We start from the raw sequence: 15,582 nt of genomic DNA on the forward strand, positions 1-15,582 counted from the left end.
GCACAGAACATTTTTAATGAAGGTACAGAATTTTATTTCTTCTCTTTTCTTTGGTTTTTTGAGACAGGGTTTCTCTGTGTAGCTTTGCGCCTTTCCTGGATTTCGCTCAGTAGACCAAGCTGGCCTTGAACTCATAAAGATCCACCTGTCTATGCCTCCCTAGTGCTGGGATTAAAGGTGTGCGCCGCCACCACCAGGCAGAATTTGATTTCTTAAGTGATTTTTTTTTGGTTATATTTTTTTCTCCTTTGGTATACTCTTTTTAAAAGTTGTCATAATGTATGTACTTGTTATGCAGTACCATTTTATTCTTCAATTGGAAATCTTCAAAGCCATGCTTTCCAATGTTTAATTTTCCTATTTTAAATAACTAAATGTAGCAATGAGTTTAGTGCAGCTGTTCAAAAATGAATTTGACTTAACCAAATAAGAGATTATTTTCCCTCATAAAGCATAAAGACCATGTGGGGTTTACCAAGAGCTTGTGGGATAGCTCCATAATGTTGCATATAAAACCCCCATACTTGGCTCTATCACCTTTAGAGGAAGAACTTCTTTCTTGCTCTGAAGTAAGATGTTGATACTCTGCTATCATCAGCTTCAAGAAAGAAAGAAGAGAGAAAATATCTTAGCCAAACATTCCACTCCCATTAAAGATCTTGCCTTGTCCTAAAATCCCTACCTTCATCCTAATGGCTTATGATTTCACCCTCAACAAGGTCAATTTCTAAGCTACTAGGATGCCAGGGAATGAATATTCAGATGGGTGTATTGCATCGCTAAAATAAAATCAAGCAATATAGGAAAATTACGTTAAGTGGGTAGCTAACAGTTGTTGAGACATACAGAAACAGTAAACAATTTTAGGATTATCATTAGTGAATAGCAGTGTGTGCACACATACTCATCTTTCACCTCTTGGAATATAGATGATGTAGACAAATAGTGATGGTAAATACTGTGTAGCTATATGGTGCCCACTTGTTGATAGGAAGCTAAGTGTCAAATGAGAAAATATTCTGACTTTCTGTGGTTACAAACCCTGTGATAATAGTCACTTTTCCAGGGGCAGTATGAGATATTTGTCTTTGTTATGTGTGCAAGACATGGATCCTTGTTTAAATGCAGTGCCGCATAGTGCAGGTTGATTAGACAAAAAAGCAGATGAGTTCAGGAAATCAAATGGCATGGGTTCATGGCAGGTTTTATAATTCATTTTAAGCCAATTTGTTGCTTATTTGACATATTAACTCCATTAGAATGTTAAAGGCATAGCTTGTAAAGAAGTGTCACCATGTTTCCTTTCTGGAAACATGCACTCTTTTTCTTAGGTAGTCAGATAGTTGCTTCCTGCTGATCCCTTTTTTCCCTTTCATTTTTTATTAAGAGATTTTTCTATTCATTTTATATATTAACCATAGATTCCCCTGTCCTTCCTCCCCTCACCCCCTAGCCTTCCCCTCCCAACCCACGCCCCATTCCCACCTCTTCCAAGGCAAGATCTCCCATGGGGAGTCAGCAGAGCCTGGTACATTCAGTTGAGGCAGGTCCAAGCCCCTCCTCCCTGCACCAAGGCTGTACAAAATGTCTCATCATAGGCACTAAGCTCATGCACTAGGGACACGTCTCATTCACACTGCTTGGGGGCCCCCTAAACAGTTCAAGCTAAACTATTGTCTCACTTATTCAGAGGGCCTAGTGCAGTACCATGGGGGCTCCTGAGCTATTGGTCCACAGTTTATGTGTTTCCACTAGTTTGGCTAGTTTTCTCTGTACTTTTTCCAATCATGGTCTCTTGCTCATAGAATCCCTCCTCTCTCTCACTGATTGGACTCCTGGAGCTCTGCCTGGGGCCTGGCTGTGGATCTCTAAATCTGCTTCCATCAGTCACTGGATGAGAGTTCTATGATGACAGTTAGGGTATTCAGCCATCCAATCTCCATAGTAAGCCAGCTCAGGCACCCTCTTGACCATTGCCAGTAGTCTATGGTGGAGTCACCTTTTGGATTCCTGGGAACCTCCCTAGCACTCTGTTTCTCACTATTACCATGGTGCCTACATTTATCATGGTATGTCTTTCCTTGTTCTCCCACACTGTTCCCATTCCAGCTCAAACCTTCTGCTCTCCAAAGTTCTCATTCCCCTGTCTCTTGCCCTCCATTACCCCTCCTCACCTCCAGCTGCTGAGACTTTTTAAAAAAGAGAACAATTCTCTACCTTCTTTCACAGAAAATGATGGCAGTTTTATTATTGAGATCTCAATGTTTTTAGCTAGGAAAAATGAATTTTGTTTATTAAAAAAACTGATTTCCTGCTATACTTAGGGTTAGCTAGTTGTCCAGATCCAGCAAAATCTTTCAGGACATATGAATCTCACAATAACAATTTTGTGTGATTCTTCTCACATTATTGTTCTTCTTTTTCACCTAAACTAGTTTAAACTTGTTTCACGAAGTTCTGTTGTGACATATGAATGCTTGTGATACATACTTCATCTTACAGAGAGCTTGTTTTATATCATATAATAAACATGACTTATTAAATGAAGAAAAGGTTTATATTGATTTAAGAATGAGTGACATAGCACTTTTCCAGACTTGTTTGGATGATTGCAGATTAAATAAAAGCATGCCAATCAAGTTGCTTATTGTCTATCTCACTTCCCTTATCTGCCAAGCTTCTCTCACAATTAAGTTGATAATAATCTGAGATCTAGCATAAACCGCAGAGAGACAGGTAGCAGAAAACACACAATGGTGCCCAGCTCTTTTCCTCTCCTTGGTCTGCCTCTCTTTTCCCTTGATGGTCAGCCTGGTGATCATGTTTTCTCACAAAAGTCACCCAAGCCCCCCAAGAAGAATTCCTGATGTCTCTTTGCTATGCTTGCCTGATTGCAGGTATTGTTTCTAGATTTTTCATGGGCCAGACTCCTAGGTTTCTCAAATCTTCATCTTCCATCAGAACTCCTACAAGAGTCACTCCTTCCAAGGCCATGGCCCCTTGTATGGATGGGCCCATAGGGTCAAGGAAATAGGCTCAAACAAGTTGCCAAGGCATGCAAATAATGTACTTCCTTTAAGCCAACCAGGAGTCTACCTGAGGGCCTAGCAACAGGTGCTGTCAGAGGTCCTGGTCATGCCAAGCCAATGAGGAGATAACTACACAATATCATAAGATCAGGACACAGTCTAGCTACTGTAAGGTGGGTATATAAGGCCTTCCCCATTACTAAATAAAAGAGTGTGCTGTTTGCCTTGAGAAAAAACAAAATTAAAAGAGGTATCTCATCTCTTGGTCAGGGATGGTTAAGAAAGATTTAACCCAACTAACCGTGCCGTGTAATTATTTTAATTCTGACAGTGAGTACAATTCCTTCATATCTAATTTAAAGGAAAGGGGGCAAACCTGCTTAGCAATGGAAAAGCCTAAAAAGACAAATTGAAGTACCATTTGAACCTTACCTGTAGCCACCATCAGATGTAGTAATGTGAGATCTTCTAATACACCCTTGGCAGTCTTTTTCAGGTAGACTGCTTCTAGATGTGCCAAAAGGAGATCATCCATACAACAAATCAAAAGAACATCCCTGGGGACATTGACTAAAGCTTGAGAAACATATAACTGGCAAATAGTGGGGCTCTTATTCATTCCTTGGGGTAAAACAAACCATTGATATCTCTTAGCTGGTTTGTGCATATTAGGTTCCCACACAGTAAAGACAAAATGATCTTGATCCTATGGTGCCAGAGGAATTTGAAAAAAGCAGTCCTTAGTATCTAAAACTAATATATAATGAGATGGATGAATAGTGCTAGGGAGGCCTGGCTGTGTAGACCCCATTTTTTTCCATTTGACCATTAACTACATGAAGATGCTTCAGACAGTGATAGATCCATATCTCTTAGGGATAACATATGGGGTTATTATTTTTACTTATGGATGGTTCTATGTACCCCATCTTTTAGTTCTGTAACTAATTCCTTTAGGATTGACAGCTTGGGTTCAATTATAGGCCACTGTTCTACTCATACTTCTTCACCTGAGGACCATGTCAATGGAATGAGTCTAGGGGGATCAATCATGGTGGATCTCATGGAAACAGTGGCCCTTAGAATTGGGGGTGTGGATCTTGTACAGTGTTGCTGACCACAAGACCCACCTTTGCATGGACCTGGATGTAATTTTTAAAAAGGCCCTGTTATCTGTAGTTAGGACAACACTCATATCCTCCAAAATATCTCTGTCCCACAGGTTCCTAGGTACAATCAAAATGAATGGCTCCCCAATAGCCATCAAGTTCTCTCCGATGGAATTGATGGGTGTGTGGTCATCTTGGAATCATTTTCTCTTCTTTTTTTCTTTTTTTGGTTTTTCAAGACAGGGTTTCTCTGTGTAGTTTTGGTGTCTGTCTTGGATATCGCTCCATAGACCAGGCTGACCTTGAATTCACAGAAAACTGCCTGACTCTGCCTCCCAAGTGCTGGGATTAAAGGCATATGCCACTACTGCCCAGCCATCTTAGAATCTTGTTGGCCTCCCATACCACTGATGGGGGATGCAGGTTTAAATTTCCAATGAGGGAAGCAAAGCACCTCAGTCTCAGTTAAAATGGTAGCATCTGCACCCATGTAAACCAAATCTTTGACATCTTGTCCATCAAGATAGATGGTTATCATTGGAGAGTGTGGAAAAATGGGCATTGTCCAATAGATGTTTGGATCATCAAAACCTCCTCTCACTGCTGGGGCTGAGGAGAGCCCCATTTGGAATTTAAAGGGGCTATTGTTTGGCACACTGTGACCTGCAATGCCTTGCACAATGAAATCCCTTATTGCATCTGGGTCATTGGGTCCCAGGTTTTTCTGGGGGTAGTCACACCACAAATGGCATGATTTGCCATATCCCCAGCAAGTTCTACCTACCTGTGGGCCCTTGGGTGTGTCATCAGCATGCTGCCTATCAGCTAGGAGAGCATGCATGGAGGCAGTAAGAGCAGTGATTAGACTGGTGCTGGGGTCAAGATCTCTAGTAGCCTGTACTCATTTATGTATGCCCTCATTTCTCATGGTTGCAAGTGCATTACAGATTTGGGCATTGAGCCCCTCCCAAGTCATCTGCTTAACCAACATCTCTTGTAGGGCCCCGCATCCACTCTGCACACTACTGCCTCATTGACATGGGCCACAAAGACAGTGAAACACTCCCCTGGCTGTTGGATAAGATTGCAAAAGTAGGCTGAAGGATCCTGGTAGTGCATACCTTAACAGCTTTGAACACCAGTGAGAAACCTGTTTGTAGTAGGTTCAGTGGCCAATCTTTGCCCGATGGATGGGATGGATAAAGCTGCCTTGTCCAATGAGCATGTCAAGGGTCACTGGAATGTTAATTAAGAGGGTCATTCATGCTTGAGCTTCTACTTGATCATTGTAAGCCAATTTCCAGCTAAGAAAGGTGCCTGGCTCTAGCACAGCTTTGAGCAAATTATACCAATTAAAGAATGTCTGTAGTTGCATTACCCACTGAGTGAGGGCCTGTTCAAAGTAAGGTGAGTCTGGGCCTGACTCATCAGCCACCTTCCAGATGAGGGAGAGTTCAGCTGTGGGGGTGGGAATCCTGGGCTGGACAGTGGTATTTGAACCCAGGTTAACTGGATAATCCTCTGTAGGCCTCCCAGTTATGAATGGTGCTGGTAGTGAGGGATAAACAGTGGAGCAGGGGAGTGGTTGGCCTCCAAGGCATGCAGGCCCTGGGGCAGATAGCCCCAGGAATACCCCAGCAGTGAGGTTGACATCCTTGGTGGAAGTAGGGTCTAGCTGGGAGCAGTGCATGGAGTCTTAATGGTAGCTGCATTCTTTACAGATTTCACAGGGCCTGAACTGTGTGCTTCCTCATTATTGGATACTGTAGAAATGTCAGATATGGGGGCTTGAGAGATGGCTCAAAGGTTAAGAGCACTGACTGCTCTTCCAGAGGTCCTGAGTTCAATTCCCAGCACCCACATGGTGGCTCACAACCATCTGTAATGAGATCTGGCGCCCTCTTCTGGCCTGCAGGCAGAACACTGTATATATAATAAAAAAAAATAAAAGATCTTAAAAAAAATGGCTAATTAAAAAAAAAAAGAACTGTCAGATATGAAAGGGGAGGAGGTGATGAAGTGGTTCCCATCTTGTAGAGGGAAACAGCAGGCAAGCAACAGTCAGGTAGAAGATGGCAGTTAAGAGGGGTGGAAATTTGTATTGGATCCTGTGTCTGCTTAGTGGCATTCTTCCATAGTTTTTTAGGCCACAGGCATATGCCCTCACCATGTCTCCAGATGAAGGATGGTGTTTGACAGCCAAGACTTGGTTCCACCTCCTGTGGCATCAGTCCTTATTCAGAGGTGCAGGGCAAACCAAACCAAAAAATGTATTTTCCTAATGGGACAGGCAGACAAACATGACAGACGATACAAAAGAAGGAAAAGCATGGGGGCCCCAATGCTTCCCTGCTGAAGGGACTGAAGAACACACCACTGAGGGCCTTCTCATGGAAACACACCATCTTGGGGGCGCTGTCCAGTGCCACGAGTGTAGGGAGGGAGATGATCAGAACCTGCACTGGGAAAGAGACAGTAACAGAAGCCCCAAGTGCAGATGCCAGCTGCTGCTGGATCCTAATGCTTCCCTCAGAAGAGGGGTTGAGAAGGCTTGGCACCAATGACACAGACACTAGAAGTTAAGGGAAGAACAGCAGACTCATTTATTCAGCAACAGGGAAGGCCTTATATACCCTCCTCATAGCACCCTGGCCGAGTCCCTACCTAATGACCCTGGCTCTGCCAGCAATCTAGTGACATTGCATAGCTGCCCCTCATTAGCTGGACATGATCAGGACCTTTGACAGTGCCTGTTTGTGTGGCTCGTAAGGAAGTATAATATGTGCATGCCTTGGCAACTGGTTTGAGCCCATTTCCTTGACCCTATGGGCCTGTCCTACTATACCCTTGTACATATTCATGTTACTTTTTCTGAACTCCATAAATACAAAATGTCTGACATGAATTCTGGACCTTTGATGCTTGTTCATTGTAATATGCTTTGATCACAGAAATTATATAATGTAGTGTGGAAGAGAAAAAATCTCACAAAACAGAACTCACTGTTTCATGTTCTAAAAATAGTATTTACACACGTGAAAAATTGTGGTACTGAAGTTAAAACTAAATAGTACTTTGTTATTTTACAGGAGGAGGGGAAGGTTAAGTGGCATCCCTAAGTTAAGTAGTGGTTTCTCATTGCTTGACTGACTTAGAATGAAAGACAGTTGGACTTCACAGAAATTTAAAGATTTGAAAAATGGCAGTCATCTATTAGGTTTACTTTAAAATATTAATTTAAGTCACATGCTGTTTTGAAGATAATTTGAAAGTGTCTATTAAAACAGAGTAAGAAATGACAGTGTTAATTCTCCTCATCCTGAGTGCTAAATTTTGCAATAATCTGGGTAGATAAACATCTTCAAGAGATGGGGAACCTCTGGTCAGACACACTTGAAATTTATCCTCAGACATTTGGGTTTGTAGCAGAACCAGAATTGCCTGAGCAAACTTATTTTGCAACATTCTGCCAAATTCAAAATGCCAGAGAATTTTGGCAGACTCCTTGATAATTCAGTCTGGCTTCTACAAGTCATTTTCCAGACTCTGAATTGTGTAATGCTACAAGCAAGCATGTTGAAAGGAAGCAAAGCTGCTCACATCTCATCCTCTTTTTAGAAAAATTCCAACAACAAAATACACTTTCAATTTAGCTGCAAGAAGATTCTTGTTCATATACCGTTGGTTTCATGTAACTGTGGCGTTTCATCTTAAAGGCACGGTGCTATGAACTAAATTTATTTACTGTTATCTGACTTATGTGTGAAAAATAGAAATTAAACTACAAAACATGCTGTTAAGGATTGTATGTGGATTAGCCTATGCAATTATATCATTACCATATCAAAGCCTAGTACGAACAGTTTGCATTACATGCTTAGGATGTTTTTGTTGACAGTGAAATGAAGATGATTTTGTTCAAAATAACAAAAGTTTTCACTCATTTGAAACAATGATTTGAGCACTAAGTGGTACAGAAAATGTAATTTTAATCACAAAATTAATTAACCAATCAATTTAACAGAACATTATCTTTAACAGAACTCTATCTTTAAAGTGGCCTATTTGGTTAGTGTCTGCTGTCCTTAGACTGCAGCCCTCCTCTACCCTGCAATAAACTGCCTTCTGCCCATACTACCCTCTTCTTCCTCTAATGTCTTCAGAACTTATCACAAGTGCTGGGAGCCTGAGTGGAGTCCAACGTCAGAGTTCAGTGGCATCTTTGGGTGTTTTTGCACTTTTGTAATTGTATTTTCTTTGTCTAAACTATGGTAAAGGTTGGACTTCTCTACCTTGGCTGAGACCATGGAATATTTTGCTCCTTTGTGTCTAGAAGTTCCTTTTAAATTTGCATTCCTTGACATGGCTATGGAACTTATTCTACTGTCCCCTGTGCCACAGGTCATCTGTTCCTGCTGCAGGTGCCATTCTGTCTCCTTCACCCACATCAGTTCAGATGTCATTTTCAAAAGAATGACTACACCCACATGAAGTTTTCTGTGTGTCTTTGTTGCTATGTGGTAAGGTGATTGTATTTATAGTATTGGACTTAAAGGCTAAAATACCCAACCCTAAGTAGTGCATTGTTCTGTATTTGAAGCACTTATATAATGAGCTAATTAGGACCAGAAGTGAATCCAGAGATTTGCCTATGACTGTAGCCTCTTACATAAGGCCAGGATAAATAAGTCATTCTTTGGGTTTTTTTTTTTCTTGATCTCTTGGGATATTTATAAAGAATAAATTTATGTTATATTGGAGAGAAGTAATTTTACATTTACTAGGCACCTGAAAAGGGAGGTAAACCATGAGTCTGAGCAGCCAAGGAAGCTCTGGATACACATTTAATTTTGAAGTTACTTTTGTGGAATGTGGCTCCCATGTCAGGGCAACTCAGAATTGAGCAAAGCATGCTGCCCCTGATTCCTAGGTTCTGAAAAAAAGAATGATGACACTGTGTTCATTCACTGGCATTATTGATAAGGTTCAAGTGGAGGGGTTGCTTCCTCTATGAGCCCCAGTATTCTTGTCTTCTAGATGGGAAGCCCCACTTCATTCCTATTGATTTGTTTCTTAGATATATCCATATTGGCATAAATTTGAGACCCAAACATTAAAAAAGAATACATAGCTTGACCTCAAAAGGTTTTGCAGAAGTTGGTTTTAGGTTGTTTTTACCTCATTTATAAACAAATGGGCAAATAGTCTAAAGTGAAAGATTCAGATTTATGGGAAAACTCTAAGAAGACAATTAAGCTAGTCATTGAATAGGCTTGACTGATAACTGGCATGCCTATTTGGAAATTCCCCTCCAAAAAAAATCTGTTTTGTGAAAGATCTTCTATGGATCTATGTTCTTTTGGGGTTGTTTGTTTGTTTTTTGAGGCAGGGTTTCTCTGTGTAGCTTTGGAGCTTGTCCTGAAACTCACTCTGTAGACCGGGCATACTACAAACTCATAGAGATACACATGCCTCTGCTTCCTTAGTGCTGGGATTAAAGGCATGTGCCAAGACCCCCCAGGAGGATCTATGTTTTTTCTAGATTTAAGAAAATAACATCAAACATCCTTACCCCTTGCCATGAATATTTGGTGGGAGAAAATCAGTGAAACACACAAACCAAGAGCCTGCTGGTGCCATACTTTATGGCCGTTGGGCACTATAATTAACTCCTTGTGATGAGGAATTATGGCCAAGCCCAGTGTCATGACAAACTGAGTGGGACAAAGAAACCCACTACCAGGTCTAGGCTTGTCCTCCCCAGGCTCTAAGCATAAAATTCAGGCCCATTTGTCCCCTTGTAGCATCAGCTAGATGGGCACTATGAGAGTGAGCAGAGAGGGCAAAGGAGCTGACCCCTTGATCAGCTGCAACACACAGGAAAGCAAACACAGCAGAGCTGACCCTGTTGATGAAAGCATAGGTGAGCCAACCCTGAGATCATGAGTGTGGGAGACCTAACTCCACCCATCATCTGCCATATGGTGGCATGAACTGGGGGAAGTTGATCTCTTCCCCAACCCATTAACACCTGAGGCAAGTTGGAGAGTTGGCCCTGTTGTCATAAGAGAGGAGGAGCTACCCCTGATCCCCACCACCTGCAGCACTCAGGAGAGCAGGCCCTGCACATCACCTGGGCAGCACAATTGAGCCAAACATGTAGGTGGAGGTGTCAGTGAACCAATCCCAAAGTAGTGAGCATGGGAGACCTAGCCCCATCTGTCATCTGCCATATGGCAGAATGGATTGGGAAGAGATGCCCTTTCCTCATTCCCCCATCCATCAATGCCTGAGGAAGGTGGGAAAACTGGCCCTGTGGTCATAAGAACAGGAGAGTTATCCCTGACGCTCATCAGCTGCAACACTCAGGAGATCAGGCACTGAATCTCACCTGGGCAGAACAATAGAGCCAACCTTGTTGACACAGGTGTGGGTGAACCAACCCAAAAGTAGTGAGCATGGGATACCCAATCCCACCTTTCATATCTCACATAGTAGCATGGACTGGGTAGAGATGACTTTCACTCATGCCCCACCCATCAAAACCTGAGGCAGGCGGGAGAGCTGCACAATAGAGTGAGCCCTGTTAGCAGTGGTGTGGGTGAGCCAACCCTGAAATTGTGAGCATGGGAGAACTGATTACATTGTCCAGCTGTCTTGTGGTGGCATGGGAGAGCTTCAGACATTGATGGGGGGGGGGCAGTCTCTCCCTGGCCCATGCCAGCCACCACAAGAAAGATGGGTAATGGGGACCACTCTCCCATATTCACAACTTTGGGCCTTGCTCACTCACACTTACACCTACAGGGTTGACTCTATTGTGCTGCCCAGGATAGGTACAGGGCCTACTCCTCTGAATGTTGCAGCTGTTAGACTTCAGGAACACCTTTCCCACTCTTGTGATCACAGGACCAGCTCTCCCACCTGATTCAGGCATTGATGTGGGGAAGGGCATTTTTCCCTAGTCTATGCTGCCATATGTTAGATAAGAGGTAGGGCTAGGTCTTCCACACTCATGATCTCAGGGTTGGCTCACCTATGCTTTCGTCAACAGGGTCAACTCTGCTGTGTTTGCTTTCCTGTGTGTTGCAGCTGATCAAGGGGTCAGCTCCTTTGCCCTCTCTGCTCACTCTCATAGTGCCCATCTAGCTGGTGCTGCAAGGGGACAAATGGGCCTGAATTTTATGCTTGGAGCCTGGGGAGGACAACCCTAGACTTGGTAGTGGGTTTCTTTGTCCTACTCAGTTTGCCATGACTCTGGGCTGGGCCATACTTCCTCATCATAAAGAGATCATTATAGTGCCCAACCACCTGGCACCTATGGCATCCGTGGGCTCTTGATTGTTGTATTTGGCTCATTTCCTCCAACCATAGCTGCATCGCAGGGCATAGGGATGTTTGGTATTATTCTCTTAAAGCTGTAAAAACAGATGCATGGAAGATGGTACTAGATTCCTGGTTATGACCTTATGACCTATGGTACATAAATATTTAAAGAGATTTAATGACTAAGTCCCACTTTCTTGAAAATAAGAATAGAGGAATTTTGACAAACTACAATTCCTTTGCCCAAGCCTCCAGATTTATTGCTACCACATCCTAGCAGGTCTTGTAATACTCTATGCCAAAATAGAATACTGGGAATATTTATCCAGGCTTTCAGTTAAATCTATTGAACACTGTCCTTTCTCATAAAAATCAGTACAAATGGGCCTTTCAGGTGTTTTAGAAAGACTATAAAGCTTTCCTAATTTTTTATTTTTTATTTATTTATTTTTTGCTTACAAACTGTATGGCCATGGCAGGCTTCTTGTTATCAACTTCTTCTATCTTAAATCAACCCATTTCTGCTAATCTATACTTTGCCACGTGGCTCATGGCTTACCATTACCTTACATCTTGTCATGGCGGTGGCTGGCAGTGTCTGTCCGCTCAGCCTTCCTATTCCCATAATTCTCTTCTCTCTTGTCCCTTGTCCCACCTATACTTCCTGCCTGGCCACTGGCCAATCAGCACTTTATTTATACAGAGCGATATCCACAGCACTTCCCCTTTTCTTTCTTTCCTTTTTTTTAAGGAAGGTTTTAACTTTACATTGTAAAATTACATATAACAAAACATTTATCAAGCAAGAATTATAGTTATAATATCTAGTCTATTTGTTTTGGCAAAATTAAACAAAATATTTTATCTATCCTATATTTGTGAGTCTAAGGTTTTTATATCTAACTTATCTTTTATCATAACTGAGGAAATTATAACTATCTAGTCTTCAACCACATCAAAGACCTCAGAAGGATATATTATTACCTGAGAAACAGGAGAAGGATGCAAGTAACTTTCAGGAGTCTTTCAGAGTAGACAGAGACAGCTGGCAGCCTGGACAGTTCCTTTGTAATGGGGCATTTGCCTTCAGCCCACAGGGCTAGAGTCTCTCAGTCACTTCTCTCAGTGTCCTGTAGAATTTCTGGCAATTTCCTCTGCGAAGCAGGTACCTGAAGGACAATTTTGTCAAACAAAGTTTAGTGGTCACCTTTCTATGGGTCCTGCATGTCCATTCGATCAAGCAGTCCAGGCAAGAACAGTTTCTTTCTCAAATGGTTTTAGTCTATTGATACAAACTTAAAGTTAATTTTGTTATACTGTGTGTATATTTCTACTCTTGTTTAAGGTATTATGTTTATATAGCTCATTTAAAGTTGTAATGGATAATTAAAATAGATTAATAATTAATCATCTATGATAATCATACTCATAGCCATGTTAGTTAAGTCTTCTAGGTATACATAGAGATATTTCAGATAGATAGGTAATCTTCAAACACTTCAAAGACCTACAGAATATGGCATTTAAAATATTTTTAAAATTTAGACTTTCTGGACAATGAGACATGTCTGCTCCTGACAATACCAATTTACTTCAGAGAGGAGGATGGGCATTAAAGACACTTCATATCTTATTTTCCTAAAATTTAAAGTTAGAATTAATTTGGAAATTTTATATGGACTTGAGATTTAACAACAAAACAATGCAAACTTTTCTCATTTTTACTTCAGTGACCTGTTTGTCCAATAGTGATAATCAAGTGAAAAAACCAGAAGCAGTATTGTTCTTGGGGTTATTTCTGGGTTAAAAACCCACATTTCTTTGAAAATAGGTAGTAGAAGAGAGCTGAAAGGATTCTGGAGCTTGTAATGCTGCAAGTCAATACTTTCTACTTTTTTTTTTTCTATTATATGTAAGTGTGACCAAAATTGGGGCACTAATGTTATTCTTGGTCAACTTTAATGTAGATTTCCAGTTTCAATTCCATTCAATTACATTGAAATTACAATATTCTTGTGGTAATATTATGTCCATACTCTAGCCAAAGGGGGATTGTTTAGCCTTCTCTAGATGACTACGTATTGACATTTAAGAATTTTCAAGAGAATATAGTAAATCTGAGAGACTACTAACATAACTACTCTGAATATGCTACTAAGAGCAGGAAGAATGATCTTAAGTAAAGTTCTTCATGAGCCAAATAAGTCAAGAACTACATGATAAAGAAAAAATAAATCAGGTCTATACACTGGAATCAAATGGTCAGTGTGTTAACTTTATCATAACTCATACTGGACAATATCCATTGTATCCATTTGCAACAGAAGGTACTAGTTACTGTACAGACTCCTCTCTGGTTGTCTAATATGTAATTTCACAGTCATAACTAGGTTAAATGAAACCAGGGAGGGAGAATAAGTCAGTTACAAACTTAATTATAGCTTAATCCTGTCAAAGGAAAGAGGCAGGAAGAATCAAGAGGCAGGAAGATGTATGAGAAACTCACTGCAATGGAGAAATTCTCTAATGTCATGGAAAATCTGTCCACATCTCAGTTGTCATTCATTTCAAGGGAAGATTTCTCCCATCAATGTTGCCTGAAATACATGAACAGTTTCAGAAGCCCAGAGACATTCCCTTGAGTTGGGCACATGGATCCAAAATTTAAATCCTCAAAGCTTTACTGTAGTGTGGGTGGTGAGGAGTACTGGAGTTCAAAGGTAGTGTTTTTAAAATATTATTGAAAATAGATTTTCCTCTCACACAATATCCTAACCAGTTTCCCCTCTCTCCACTCCTCCCACATTACCCTATGTCCCCTCTTCCCCAGATCCACCCCTGCTCCATTCCTTTCAGAAAGTAGCAGGCCTCTAACAGGCAACAGATAAACTTGGCAAAACAAAATACAAGAAAAGGAAAAAGTCCTCTTACAAGGCTAGACAAGGCAACCCAATAGAAGGAAAAGAGTCCCAGGAGCAGGCAAAAGAATCAGAGACATACCTGCCCCCACTATTAGGAGTCTCACAAAAACATCAAGCTAACAGCCATAACTTATATGCAGAGGACTCAGTACAGACCCACATAGGCCCTGTGCTTGCCATTTCAGTCTCTGTGAGCCCATGTGAAACATGCTTAGTTGATTCAGTAGGCCATGTTCTCCTGGTCTCCTCCATCCTCACTGACAGCTAGAATCTTCCGTCCCCTGTTCCAAGGCATTCCCTGAGCTCCAATGGGAGGAACCTGATGGTAATTTCCAATTTGGACTCTCTACCTCTCCATAATGCTGGGCTGTGGGTCTCTGTACCCACTCCCATCATGCCAGAGGAAGCCTCTCTGATCATAACTGGAAAAAGTACTGATCTGAGTATAGCAGAATATCACTAGGAATCATTTTATTGACTTTTTTCCCAGTCATGTTTGGTTCTACTCTGGATCTCTGGACTGACCAGTCTCTGGTTCCAGGCCACACAGGCAGTGTTGGGCATGGGCTCCTTCTTGAGGTATATACCTCTTGAGGTATGGACCTTAAGTTAAACAAGATATTAGTTGACCACTCCCACAAGTTCTGTGCCACAATTGCCCCAAAACACCTTGCAGGCAGGACAAATTGTATATTGAAGGCTTTGTGTCTGGGTTGCTATCCAGGTTTCTGTTTTGGCAGCCTTCATAGTACCTTCCTGAACTAAAGAAACTAGAATGTAGGGGAGAAGGTTATGTGTAGGCACCAGCTCAATATCTCTACATTCAATAGTGATGGGGATGTTATCCTTGATAATGGGCTATCACTGCCAGTTTTTGGAGAGCAATAACCTTCTGTGTGGGTTGTTAGAGATCTCCCAACACCTTGACCAAATGCAACCCCAGCCTACCACTGAAAGCCTTGCCTGGCTACAAAAGATCACCAGTTAAGACTCTATATCCTCCATTACTATGTGTAGCATGATTCCTAATTGGTCTTAATAAGAAAATCCCTGAGCCAGATATTGAGGTAAATGCTGAAAGATTAGAGAAAAAAAAGATCCAGCCACTAGAGAGACTTCTTATCTCTACTGAATCCCCAGACTGAAAGGAGGTGAGCTCCTGTCTCCTCCCCCACCTTACCACTTCCTCCTTCATCC

Source organism: Onychomys torridus, chromosome 2 (assembly GCF_903995425.1).
Source record: "Onychomys torridus chromosome 2, mOncTor1.1, whole genome shotgun sequence".
Classification (NCBI taxonomy): domain Eukaryota; kingdom Metazoa; phylum Chordata; class Mammalia; order Rodentia; family Cricetidae; genus Onychomys; species Onychomys torridus.